At 40.8% G+C, this 11,619-nt stretch overlaps 1 long non-coding RNA gene across 1 annotated transcript in view; it reads left to right on the top strand.

Annotated features, from left to right (window-relative positions):
* The first annotated feature begins 9,064 nt into the window (after window positions 1-9,064).
* Window positions 9,065-11,619, top strand: part of LOC120101698 (uncharacterized) — a 46,601-nt gene continuing 44,046 nt past the window's right edge. The window contains exon 1 of the long non-coding RNA XR_010065403.1: window positions 9,065-10,022. This is a non-coding gene — a long non-coding RNA (uncharacterized LOC120101698). The remainder of the gene's footprint in view (window positions 10,023-11,619) is intronic.

The raw sequence follows: 11,619 nt of genomic DNA, 5'->3' as shown, positions 1-11,619 counted from the left end.
CTGTATTAAAGGTTTGCAACACTAGGAAGGTTGAAAACTACTGCTTTAGGACCTTAGCCTTTTCCAAGGCCAGCTTATAACTTAGTACATATAGGGAATAGTTACCAGATAGTGAATGAATTCTGGCAGAGTTTGAATGGCAAACTTCATAAAGTAATAGAATACTATGAAACATCAGAAGGCTTCATCATCATCACCTACTTCATTGGTAGAAATAGCCAAGAATTTCATGGTAAGCAGTATTCAAAAGCCCCTTTTTTGTATCTATTCTTGAAAGTTAGATAATTGGCAATAAGTATGGTAGATAGGGTGGTTGGGTATAAAAACCTGGCTGAGTTGATACATCCTTCCTAAAAGTATAGGTTAATTTAGAGCAAGGAAAGACTTTCAAGTGAAAATAGTGGTGTAGCTAGTAAGCAAAACAAATTTTCAATCTGAACAAGGCAGGTTGTTAGTTAATTATGTTAATGACTTAAAAATAAGACTCTAGGGCTGCAGAAAATTGGGGAGATGGGATTCATAATTGACATGATAAGAGTTAATCCTTGAATAATCTCCTGACTGAGCAGAGCAACAAAAGTGTCCTATGGGGAAGGTATGGCTTTGGGATGCTGTGCCTGCTGGGACTATGGAGAAAACAGAAAAATGTGATGGGTTTTGAGGCAGGAAAGGACTAACATAGAGAAATAACCAGGCTTAGAAGTACAATTCCAAAGTCTTGTTAAGGAGTGCGTAGAAATGCGACTTCCCAGCATATCCAAAGCACATGTGTTGCCTTCTGCACAGTGAGATGGGAAATGGGAAAGCTAGGCCTAAGTCTTGTATGTGTTTATTTTTTTTCTTTTGGGAAAAAATATTCCTATTCAATTTCTTGAGGCAAAGAAATTACACAAATATTGAAAAAAAAGGGGCATAATCTTACGAATTTGCTTATGGGTACACATAAAACAGTGGTTCTTGAATTGTGGCCACTGAACCAGAAGCATCAGTAGTGGAAGCCTGAGACATGTGCAGTTTCTCTGGTCTTTCCCCTAAGTATTGAATCTGAGATTCTAACTTTCCACTCTGATGGAGTCTAGCCATCTGTAGGAAGCCTCCAGATGATTCTGAGGCTCACTGAAGTTTGACAGCTACTGCTGTCATAAACTAGCTCTAAAACTTCAGTGTGTGTCAGTTACCTGGAGATCTTGTGAAGGCTAGACTCTGGGTTCCCACTGTACAGATTCGACAGGTGAGGGCCTGGCCCTGTGGATGTGGATACTTCTCAAGCTCTCTGGTATGAAAACACTGGTGGTATGAGTTTCGCACATGGAAGGCTGGGGCTGAAGAAGGCACTGAATTCCCCTAATGCTTTCTACTGATTTGATGACCTACATTTTACAGAAAGCAGTAACTTCTTACCTCTTTTACTGAGGAGTTTTACACCTTACATTTGTCCATTCGATGCTGCTGCTGCTGGAGAAATGGCAGAAAAAGATCTGTGATTAGCATTAGATGAATAATGAATGGCTCGTGATTCTGGAAAAATAGTTAGGATATGGGAAATTTAAGATGATGAATAATCCTGAATTAGGAAGTCCAACTGAGACAAGATGGAAACATCTTCAATGGTCACAATTTCTAAGTTTTCACTCCCTGCTTTGTGATGAAGGAGAAAGCTGCTGTGAGGAAGTAGGATGGTCAAAGTGGATCTTTGAAAATGAATGGAGAGGTGTGGGCCTGTCTAGCTGCCTTCTCCCTTCCAGTCTGCAAATGTGTAACAAGAAATGAGCATTAACACAAACTTGTGAAATAACTTTCTTCTTATTCCAGCATTCCTTAAATGCCTGTGAGCAATATAAAAACATCATCCTTAGAGGGGGGAAGTGTTATTTCTGAAACTCAGGATGCTGATAAGGAAGAAGGAGGAGGAAAAAGAGGAGGAAGAAGAAGAGGAGGTGGAGGAGGGGAAGGAGGAGGAAGACAAGGAGAGGGAGGAGGAGGCAGCATCTTGTTACCCCTTGTAAGACACAACCCCGCTGTTCTTTCTCTTGACATTGTAAAACAGGACCCTTCCATGGCAACCTCTTCTTTAAGAATATTTGTATTTGCCTTGTGCTCAGTACTCTGACTTTTTGGGAAGCAAAGTGACCTCCTTTCTTTCTGATTCTGAGTTTTATTTACTTGTGTCATTGCTGTGATAAAATAACTGCTTTAAAAATAATGAAAAAAAATTTTATTAGCTCATAGTTTAAAGATACAGTGCATCATGGTAAGAAGCCATGGTTGGGAGAGAAACAATAGCTCTACCAGCAAGAGTAGCTAGTCACTGTATATGTATAGTCAGAAAGATAAAGATAAATGCTAATGTTGGATTGACTTTTCCATTACACTTTTTCTTGGTCTAGGAACTGGGCATATAGGATGGTGCCGTGTACATTCAGGGCTTACTCTGAATCCTCAGTTAAAATGTTTTTGGATACACACTCACAGATATATTCAGAGATATATCTTCTGGGATTTTTAGGTCTCCTAGGTCTCTTGGGTGAATTCTGAATCCAGTTAAGTTGCCAATAAAGATTAACCATCACTCTTGTTCTCCACAGGGAGAAGATCATAATAAAGAATTCAAGTTTCATAAAAAAATTTTACGTACCATACCAACCTTTACCCTAGGCTCAATTTTCTCATTTGTACAGTATAAATAATCATATTTTATGGGACATACCTGTGACTTAGAAAACAGCAATAGTTGATGGGCATGTAATTCTTATGTTTATTTCTAATAGCAATAAATACATTGTTGAAAGAACTCTGTTTTAATTTTTCATTTCTTTTCATTTTATTTATTTATTTTTATTTATTCACTATACATTCCACTCACAGTCCCTTTTCCCAGTCACCTCCTCCAAAAATCCTTCCCCCTCCTTTTGTCTTCTGAGAGGGTGGAGGCCCGCCGCTATGTATTATCCCACCCTAGTTCATCAAGTCTCTGCAGGATTAGGCACATCCTGTCCCACGGAGGCCAGAAAAGGCAGCCCAGGTAGAAGGACATATTCTATAGACAGACAACAACTTTTGGGATAGCCCCTGCTTCAGTTGTTTGGAACCCTCATACCAAACTGTATGTCTGTATGTCTGCTACATCTGTGTGTGGTGGGGAATGGTAGGTCTAGCCCACGTATGCTCTTTGTTTTGTGATTCAGTCTTTAAGAGCCCCAAGGGTCCAGATTAGTTGACTCTATTGGTCTTCCTGTGGAGTAACTGTCTTCCCCCAATTCTTCCTTAAGAGTTCCCAAGCTCCATCCACTGTTTGACTGTGGGTCTCGGTATCTCTCTGAGTTAGGTGCTGGGCGGAGCCTCTCGGAGGATGGTCATGCTAGACTCCTGTCTGCAGGCATATCAGAATATCATTAATAGTGTCAGGGATTGGTGCTTGCCCATGGGTTGGGTCTCAAGTTGGGCCAATAATTGCTTAGCCATTTCCTCAGTCTCTGCTCTATCCCCAGTCCTTGAGAAGTAGTATGTAATTTTGATAAACACTATTGTGTAGTGTGCATTATATAGTACTATATATAATAAAGAGAAAGAAGAAATCAGTGAATATTCTGGGCCAATTCTGACTCCCTGTGCCCTCCAAAATATGTCTCTTAATCTCAAGAACCTGTGGGTGGGACCTAATTTGGGGCAACAATCATGAAAGATCTAATCAGGAATTCTGAGATAAAACTATTCTGGATCATCCATTTGGATTTCCTGTCTAAAAGTAGCTCTCTCCCTGTAAGAAATGCAAAGTAGAAGAAAGACACAGAGACCCCACAAAGGCAAAGGCAGAGGAAGGAGTGTCATAGTCATTTACCCAGAAAGCAAAGTACAGATGACAACCACAGCAACCTGAAGAATTTTGGGAGGATTCCCACATCCAGCATTTGGAAGGGCCTGTAAACCCACAGGAGAATAATATCTGTTGCTTTAAGCCACCTCAGTTCTGGAAATTTGTTACAGCAGCCACAGGAAACCAATAGAGTGAGTACATGGAAGTAAGAACACCTCGTTTCCTTTCCAGGGAATTAGGACCTGGCACACAGACAAATCTTACAAGAAGGTGAAATTTGTTTTTGGCATTTTTCCATCTCCCTATGTGTAGTGGTGAGAAGGCAGACAGTTTTTTTTTTTTTAACTTCTTCCAGGATTTTTTTTTCTGTCAGCATTTATACTCTGTATTTTTACTTTACCTGCTTCAGCTTCTACCAAATCCTGGCCCAAGTTTTACTGTGACAGTAGAAGCATTTTGAATAAGTCAGCAGTAGTGTATGCCATGACTGCACCTCTGTCTTGGATTGATGCCTTATAAGCAGAGCCAAAGGTAAGATTATTTTGCCTAAGTAATTTCTAGAGAGGATAATCTTAGGAGTAAGGTGAGGGGAAAGAGCAGAGTGAAAGAGCTCAGCAGAAGGGTGTCCTGGACTGCCTAATCCCATCTGGAATGAATGGCTTATTTTTTTTCTAACAGAAACCTTTTTTTTTCAATCTAGCATCTTCAGATTGGCAACAAGACCCAGCAGAAAGTACCAAGAATGGTCACGTACTCTCTCCCCTCCTCTTAGCTTCTGCACCACAGTGGCACTTTCCTCTAACTGATGAACTTAGCTGACACATCATCACCACCAGACGTCCATAGTGGGCACCATGGTTCGCTGCTGCTGCTATACATTTAGAGGTTTTTGTGAATATACAATGGAACTTGAGTTTACCATTACTTCAGAATATTTTCGTTGATTTAATCCTTGTGTTCTGCTCATTCATTTCTCTTCCCTTCTGTCTTCCAGGGGGCACTGACAATTTTTCATAGTTTCCATAGATCTGTCTTTTAAAAACATCACACAGTTGAAATTATATAGCATGATGCCTTTCAGAATGGCCTTTCTCTCCACCTAAAAATATACATTTAATATATTTAAAAATCTTTTGATGACTTAATAGCTCATTTTCTTTTAATATCAACTAATATAACATTGTCTGCATACATCAAACTTATCTATTGGTGTACTGTAGGGTATTTTTGGCGGCTTCCATGTTTTACTAGTTATGAATAGTTCTACAGAGAACATACATGTTTAGTTTTGCATATGCATACAGCTTTTTAATTCACTTAGACAAAAACTTAGGATTTAGTGGCTAAGTGTGATAATCAAAGTCTGAACATCCCTTTAATGCTGATTTCCTAGAAGACTAATTTTTTTGTAAACTGTCTGGGGAGAAAGTCCTAAAAACTTCCTATTTCCATGACATTCTTGTAATTAATTGTCCATATTTGCAATTATCTGCACGAGACACTGAACCTTTTATCTAAAGTGCTGACAGGGAAAATTGATAGACTAACTAATACAGGAAACAAACAAATAATATCCATACTGTGTTTTTGGATTAAGGTTGGAAATTAAAAACAACCCATGATCCACACAGAACATTGACAACATTAATACTTTTGCTTAAAGTCACAGGGTAACTCCTCAGCCCAGAGAATGAGTGAGATTCTGGGAAAATGAGTAACAATCCCAGGGGAATATGTAACATCCTTCTGCTTTGTCATTGAGAATCATTAGTTGAACATTTATTATTAGTCAGGCTAGTTTCTCAGACATATCAGGTGTTTGTAAAGATCCAACAGCCTAGGGAGAGACTCAAACTGAGAGAGTAACTTTATTCACTGGCAAACTGAAGGCTGAAACAAGAAGTTTGAAGTCGGCGGGAAATTTGAAGTCGGCGGGATCACTTTGAGGTTAAGCCCAGAAATTGGAACTTAGGAGGTAGACTTCCCCTTGGGACTTAGCACAAACTGACATGAAATGGTATAGTAGGAGGTCATGAATGAGAAGGTCACGTGATCAAACTTAGAGTTTGGATTACGAGCTCAGCATTCTAAGGGAAATGGATGGGAGTAGAATATACAAGGTTCACATAAGGCTCCTAGGCATCCAATAACTATTATGGATCTACAATAGTAGCTTTGTCCATAGAACAAGAGACAGGGGTATTCAGGAAGCATTTGAGAGACAAACTATACAAAGAAAGGTGACAGATTAACTCTTCAGCTGAGGCAGAGGTTAATACTCAACTAGTAGGTTTCTAGTTTTTCTGGTGAAAGGAATTAGCTGTGAAAAGGACATTGAAGGTGATGTCATGTTTCACACTTAAGTCAATTTGTCCTTTAGTGATATGGTGGACCTTACAGAAGAATTTATCACCAGAAATTGAATCTAGTGATGAATCTGTGTACAGAAGCTATCAGAAACTACAGCATGGTGGAAATGCATACAGATAATAGCAAACACCATGTATTCAGGAATAAGGGCTCTTGGTGCTCTTAAATAATGACAATCCTAGAAATGAGACAGAGCAGGATAGAAGACAGTGGGGGAGGTGGCTGAGGAACATGTGCTATCACAGAATATAAAAGATTGAACTATTGGAAAGGACTGTTTAAATCCAATGCTGAGCGAGGAAAAGGAAATAGGAAGACCTGTGCAATGCGTTTCCCAGGTTTAAAGACGTGAGGCTGATTGAGTGGTAGGATGAAGAGAGACTGAATTCTGCTGGGGGAGTGGGGGGAGCAAGGACAGGTGAATACGGAAAAGTCTGTGAAAAGTTTTACCATGAAAATATTGGCTCACATTTACATTAATAGTAAGAAATCATGACCACTGACGAAACATCAGATCTCAATCCATCATTGGATCAGGGAAGGGGTGATGCTAAGCTGTTATCTACCACCTTAGGGAAAAAAATCCATAATTTAGCTTTAGGAAAAGATTATTCACCCTGATGAGGATATAGAATAAAGACATGAAAGGATCAGAGATTTTACTGATCCTTGGCAACACTACAGTTCCTCAGATGAGCCCATGGAGCACGTAGTTAATATATGTATACTTTAAATAGTTTGTAAATAACTTTAAATACTTTATAAATAAGTTCAGAAAAAAATCTAGGCAAGAAATGAATATCAAAACACCTCCGCAGAGAAGGAAACATCTGTGTTTTTCCTTTAATAAATTTGTGTATAAATCATTTATATGTCTCTATATCAAGTGCACAAAATCCCAGACTCAGAAAATTACATTGTTTTCATAGTGCTCCTGAGCTATAAATTGAAAAATCAGGATGCAAAGCTTATTTTGTTTTATTTAAAAATTTATGTTCTTCCTTCTTCGACCATTCTCCTTGATAAATGCCTTCGTAAGAATGTCTGGTGAACAAATTTTACAAATAAGATACTCCAAAGAGGGCGGGAATTTTTAGATGAAGGACCCTGGAATTTGATTTTAGTCTTAAAAGATTAATAGGATTTAGATTAGGTGTCAGTAAACCCTGTGTCTTAGGGATTTATTGCTGTGCAGAGACACCATGACCACAGCAACTTTTATAAAGGACAACATTTAATTGGGGTTGGCTTACAGTTCAGAGGTTTAGTTCTTTATCATCATGGCAGGAAGCATGGCTGCATTCAGGCAGACATGGTGCTGGAGAAGGAGGTGAGAGTTCTAAATTCAGATTAACAGGCAACAGGAAGAGAAAGTGAAGCACCAGTCCAGCTTTAGCATCTGACACCTCAAAGCTGACCCCGAGTGACACACTTCCTCCAACAGGACCACACCTATTTTAACAAGTCCTTATCTCCTAATAGTGCCATGTCCTATATAGGCCAATGGGGGCCATTTTTGTTTAAACCACCACACCCTTGATCACATTTAATCCACCATAGTTCTGTATAGTCTATGAGTTAATGTCATTTTTATGTCCTCAAATAGAGATTATTACAAAGGTATGTTAAAATGTTCAAACAAGGGGAGATGGCTCAGCAGTTAAGAGCATTGGCTGCTCTTTCGGATGTCCTGAGTTCAGTTCCCAGCAACCACATGGTATCTCACAACTATCTATGGTAGGATCTGATGCCCTCTTCTGGTGTGTCTGAAGACAGCAACAGTATACCTGTGTACATAAACTAAATTAAATAATTCTTTTTAAAAAATGTTCAAACATAGTTACTCAATTGTGCATTTTGGTCCAGACATGCTTATTTGTTTCACCTTTTATAGACATTTTTGCTGACTCTCCATTCAGAAAATACAGGAGAGTGAGGATAAATGTCAGGACATTCACATCAATCCAAATCTCAAGTAAGAAACCAGGATGGGGGGCTCTGAACCATGCAGCCACTCATCCCCACTGAGGTCAGGCTTCAGAACAACTTCATTATCACCAAAGAGGTTTGGACAACAATTTGCTTCATAAACATTTGCATAATTACATCTTCAACTAAGTCCAGGGCAAGAATCTTTGTTTTTCCTACCTTTGTGTCCCTGTAGAATCTCACATATGGCTGATCACAGACTACAGGCTCAATCAATGCTAGTTAATAAACAGCCTCTTGCTGTGTAGACAAGCTAGTTAATCATCACCAGTATCCTTCCCAAGTCGATTGTCACACACCGGCAGCCACAGTCTCCCTTATGATGAGACTGAGATGTTACAGTCTGAGGGACAACAACGTCCACCCACTGTCGCAAATGGTAGGCGTATAAGGGAAGAAAATCCCTAGAAACTGCCTCTGCCGGGTGAGTAGCTAATTATAAGAGCGAAAATCCTAGCCAGTATGAATGTCAGAGCCTGAACTTCTAGCTGGATTGTGCTATTTTAAATAAGACAGCTATGCCCACCTTGGCATTAAGGACGTTCAGCTTACAATATATAGCCCAAAGCTGAGCCTAGGAGGTACAATCAATGGGTGATTGATGAGATGCTAGAGACGCAGATTCGATGTGTGACACATCCAATCATCCAGGACAAGAACGTTTGCCAAAATGTCACAGCACCTGCTGCTACCTGATGTGCAGGATGCAGGAGTGTTTCGAGGCAAACGATGAACCCATGGACACTACTTCCCCTCCCCCTGCGCCTGGCTGGTGCTCAGAAGAAGACAGCCAACACCTGCCATCGGTGAAGACAAAATGGAAACACTGAGGGGCAGGCAGCGTGAGGAGAAGCAGGATGGCAGCCTCTCGGTGCCAGGAGAGGGAGAACAGGTGCTCCTCCTCTGAGGGCGGCTGCTCCTGGTGGGGCCCTGGATTCAGGCCACAGCTCTCAGCCACGCACATGACCGCCTCTTGGCAGCTGAGTAGCAACAGAGACACCACCGAGAAGCATTCTGTCCCCTGGCAGCACAAACTAGAGGCCCTGCAGGACGCTGAGATAAAAAGGCCTCTCAGCACTGCTTCCTTTGCTCTCCAGGCAAAGGTAGTGCAACTTCCCCGTGCGAGTTGATTTTTAAGATCCTAGGTCGGTCCCCCAACACTTCACTGAATGATCGACTTGTCAGCTAATTTGATTGTTTTCCCTCTTGACATTTGCAAGACATAGATTTTTCTGTGTTCTTTCTCTCCTCTGCCTACTTTGCCCCCTTGGAGGCTGTCTGGGAAGGTATATTTCCCTCCACACTGTTAGGAAAGACAGGGGGTGGGGAGGTGATACTCCCAGCAGTCATTTGTACCTAAAAATAAGTAAATCAAGCTAATATGCTAGAGATTCAGAGAGAGCATCGGAAGGTTACTCACCTGTGCAGGGAAATTGGTTGAGGCATTTCCATTTTCCTCTCAACAGGGTATATATAAATTTTTCTTCTTCCTCGTGCTCGCAAACCCAAAAGACATCCTCGGCCAGAGTTGATTAGAGGTTTATAAGAAGAACCCCACCCAAAAATGTTTGGAATGCACCGACTTCTAATGACTCTGTTCAGCCCCTCTCAACCCTAAGCAGAATTCCCGAAGCTAACACAAATGATCAGATAAGGAAACCTGGCCTTTGAAGCAGTCAAGCCGGTTCTCATTCTCACCATAATTCCTGGAGGTCACAGATTGGAGGATCTAAACAAGGTGGGACCAATGAGATTAGATGACCATTTCCTTGCTTCCTACGTTTTGAAATTCCGGGCCACTTGCTGGAGAAGGCCTTTAAGACAGGAGATCAGACGACAGATCTACCGGGTGAGTAAGGAACATGTACTTGAAATCTGTGCTTCCAGTGGAAGGGGAAGTCCTTGGTCCTGCCAAGACTGAACCCCCGGTGAACGTGATTGTTGGGGGGAGAGTGGTAAGGGGGGGAGGATGGGAAGGGGAAGCCCATATAGAAGGGGAGGGGAAAGGGTTGGGGGATGCTGGCCCGGAAACCGGGAAGGGGAATAACAATCGAGATGTAAATAAGAAATACTCCAGTTGAAGTCTGTGCTTTGGAAACAGAGGTCAGACTATCACCAGAACCCTGTTAAGGATGGGCATTCATTGAAGAGAAAACAAAGAATTCTGAGGAAGCAAAAGCAGGCAAAAAAAAAAAAGGAGTATATATCATGATTTCATTTGTGTAAACAAAACGAGTTTTCCTTCCAATACTGCAATTCTGCTGTTTCGAGATAATTTACATTCCCATTGGTGAGCTTTGACGAACATATATGCCTAAGGAACCCACTATTTCTCAAGTATCAGGATTTAGCTTTATCCCAGGATAAATAGGAGGATAAATAAAAGGTCAAAATAGGAGGATTATCAGCCTGAGAGCAGTCGGGACAGTCTCCTTTCCAGATTACAGATGAGTACATTTTTAGAGTGTCAGATTAATGAAAGCATAGTATGTAGCATATGTCGTCTTTTGCCCCTGCCTTTGCTGGATCAGAATGCTGTCTGCTGGAATATCTACGCAGTAGTATAAATCAGTAGGACATGTCAGTAACTGGTTCTACTGTGTGGTTAACATTCTATTATATGGCCCTAGCACAATCTGTTTATGTATTCATATGTTGAGAGACATGTGGGGAGCTTCCAATTTGCGGCTCATGAATTAAAACTGCCGTGAATATCCCTATATACTTTATTCTGGATGAGTATGCGCTTTTATTTCTCGGAGGTAAACACGTTTGAGTGAATTTAATGGAGTATGGAATAGGTCAATGAGTTTTAACAGTATTAAGAGCCACCAAAATAATATGAGGAAGGACTTGCACTTTCTTGTCCTGCCAGTTGTGTCTGGGACTGTCCCAGGCCCCCACTGTGTTTTAGACTCCTCTACCCCTTCACCGTAACTGTGTTTGAAATCTTCAGTGGCCCAGGTCAGATGGGTTGCAATTCTTAGTACTCTAAAAGTCTTCTCTGCTTTAGCATTGCAGTGAGTAAGAAGTAGTATTTCCTCGCAGACTAACTTTTATTTTTAAGCTGTCGCATTCTGAATCTTAATCCTAAATTCTAACAGAGCCTCATCTGGGCTGTGCAAGGCAGGAAGGGTTATATTTAGAGTCAGTCTGCATGTTTCCATCTTAAAAGAAAAAAAACCCCCAAGCAGCAATTTGAGTTCAAAATTCCTCCCAAGAAGTCTAGTTTCCCTAACAGCTGTTTATAAATATTTACCTTCACATTTTTAATGATGACAATGTATACAGCACAAATACCAGGAGCTTTAAAGTATAAATATTCATCACAGAGGTTGCTGGCTGTTTCTATGTAGGACACAGAACTCTGCCTCCCTCCACCCCTCGGTGGAAAGCTTTCTGGGCTTCTCTGGTGTGGGTTTTTCTATTGTAGGGCCATGATGTAA

The sequence above is a fragment of the Rattus norvegicus genome, chromosome 3, assembly GCF_036323735.1.
Source record: "Rattus norvegicus strain BN/NHsdMcwi chromosome 3, GRCr8, whole genome shotgun sequence".
Taxonomy (NCBI): Eukaryota; Metazoa; Chordata; class Mammalia; order Rodentia; family Muridae; genus Rattus; species Rattus norvegicus.
The sequence above is the reverse complement of the archived record's forward strand: the minus strand, read 5'-3'. Positions and strand labels throughout refer to the sequence as shown.